This window comes from Octopus bimaculoides, chromosome 12 (genome assembly GCF_001194135.2).
Source record: "Octopus bimaculoides isolate UCB-OBI-ISO-001 chromosome 12, ASM119413v2, whole genome shotgun sequence".
Lineage (NCBI taxonomy): Eukaryota > Metazoa > Mollusca > Cephalopoda > Octopoda > Octopodidae > Octopus > Octopus bimaculoides.
In genome coordinates, this window is record NC_068992.1 from 6,097,142 (window position 1) to 6,099,406 (window position 2,265).

The 2,265-nt window shown below is 34.0% G+C and overlaps 1 long non-coding RNA gene across 2 annotated transcripts in view; it reads right to left on the minus strand.

Annotated features, from left to right (window-relative positions):
- The window catches only part of LOC106868247 (uncharacterized), a 28,494-nt gene extending 28,191 nt beyond the window's left edge, over positions 1-303 (minus strand). For both annotated transcript variants that reach the window (XR_001409251.2, XR_001409250.2), the window contains exon 1: positions 218-303. This is a non-coding gene — a long non-coding RNA (uncharacterized LOC106868247). The remainder of the gene's footprint in view (positions 1-217) is intronic.
- Between the last annotated feature and the right edge of the window lie 1,962 nt (positions 304-2,265).

Genomic DNA, 2,265 nt, shown 5'->3' on the forward strand with positions numbered 1-2,265 from the left:
TGTATGGGTGTGTGTGTGTGTGTGTGTGTGTGAGTGTGTGTGTACAGGAATATATAGCCTATGCATTAATCTACTCACTGAGACCTGGAGAAACTTCAAAACCTATAGATACATAAACAATATATTATATGGACATGAGAAATTAAAGGATTACTGAAAAGGTCAAATAGAAAATTTTTGCTTCTGTCTTAAAATTTAAGAAACACTATAAACTTACTTTTCCAAATCACTTAGCACATAATACGGCGCGTTTATGACTTATGAAGCCGTCTTCATTTATGACGTAGTGATAACCAACCAATGATTAAATTGAGAAAATTTGTAATACGTTCCAGAACACAGCTTGAATGCATTGCAGTAGCTACGTCATAGTCTTTCAGCCACGTTTGTTCTTTCTTAGACCCATGTTCACACACACCTACAAACACACACACACACACACCTACAACCACACACACACACACACACACACAAACACACATACACACACATCCATATATATATATATATATATATATATATATGACAAATATATATATATATATATATATATATATATATATATGCTCATTTGTTCACCGTGTCTTCACCTGATTTCTTATAGAACACGAATTCGTTCTTACAAATCGTAAACTTCTGCGGTCATCTTGCAAACTCTCCGATCCATCGGAGCTTGTGATGTAAAAATTTCGTTCCAATACAGTCAATAGTTTCACTATTCGGAGCCATGTTTTGTCTCTATAAGAACAGAATATTTCTCATCGTTTGTTTGTAAAGTTCCAAATTAACAGTCTTCTTAGCTATAGGCACAGTCTTTGTGCCTAAAGAAGAGTTGAAGTAAATCGAGTTCGTACCGTTTCGATCTCGTGAAGTTTTCTGAAAAGTTGGATGTTAAAAACGAGTTAGATTTCAAATTTTATTGGATACGGTTACGTCTGAAGATGAATATTAGGTAACAGAAATGCTGAAATACTTCAAGGTCTCATGAATGTAATTTTAATAATGCAGTGTTCTTTCCATTTTAGGTGGAGATGCACAAATTCCTTGATGCATTTGCATTAACGTCTAGAAAATAAAAAAACATTCGTAATCATCCAAAAATATGTCTGAAAAATCTTATACATTTTAAGAACTCTACGCTATGATGGCGTTATCTCTAGCATTGTGAAACGCAAAATAAATATAAACATTGTTTGTTCATGTCCATTTGCGAAGGTTGAAGGCTCTCTTATCATAATAAGACCGAACAACATTTCAGTTTAGATTTGTAATATTTATCATATCATATCTGAAAAGTATACATTAAATGTATCGGCGGAAAATATATTGCCTTTTAATGCGCGTTACAGGAAGGAAAACATTTTTTTCTATATATATTCTATTTGTTCATTCGTATATTCATGAATAGCCTTTACAACTCTCAATACATGAATTGCACAGAACCTGGCGCATTCATGGCAGCGTGCATCATTGCACTCAGAGAATGAGGTCTCTAACGATATTTTCCCCGGATTTATCTTGAGTAAAAGATTATATCTACCAGTCCCATGACAGGCACAAACTTCAAGAAAAATACTTTCTGTAACAACCAAAGGTCTACAAAGAAGAGATTTGAGACAATCTTTACTGAATTAGAGTGAATACATTTCTATATTAGTAACGATATCATGTTTGGATATAGTTTAAAAGATACACTTGCTTAAAATCTGCAGGTTATATTCTGTATTCGCAGGTACGAAAAACGGGATTTTAATTGCCAGTAAGAATGATTTGACAAATATATTTCCCAAGTTCTGCTGACCATTATCTTTTCGTTTGGTTTCGGATTTTCAAAATTGCAACATTAGAAACTTAAATTGATCGTGGGGCATCAATCTGTAGGGGAACAATTTCGTGAGAGGCATTCTCACTACAGTAATGATACATTTGGAAGAAGACTAAGATGATTTCTAAATGTTTCAGACACTTCTCCAATATAACTTATTTATATTTTAAGTGAAATTTCCGCCCCCATATTGTGTCAACGTTCGTTTCTTGTGAGCTGGAGTAATGTTGGAACCTATGTCAAAGAATTTCTTTATTAGTTCCTGTCTATGCAACAGAGTCTGATTTCTCAGCCGTCGCCGACACGTACCCACATATAAAGCACAAAAACACACAATCAGAAACATACATATAGACATGCATATAAGTCCATATCTCTGAGAGAATATATGAGTATACATGTCTATATACACACGCACTCTCACACACACAGCCATATAT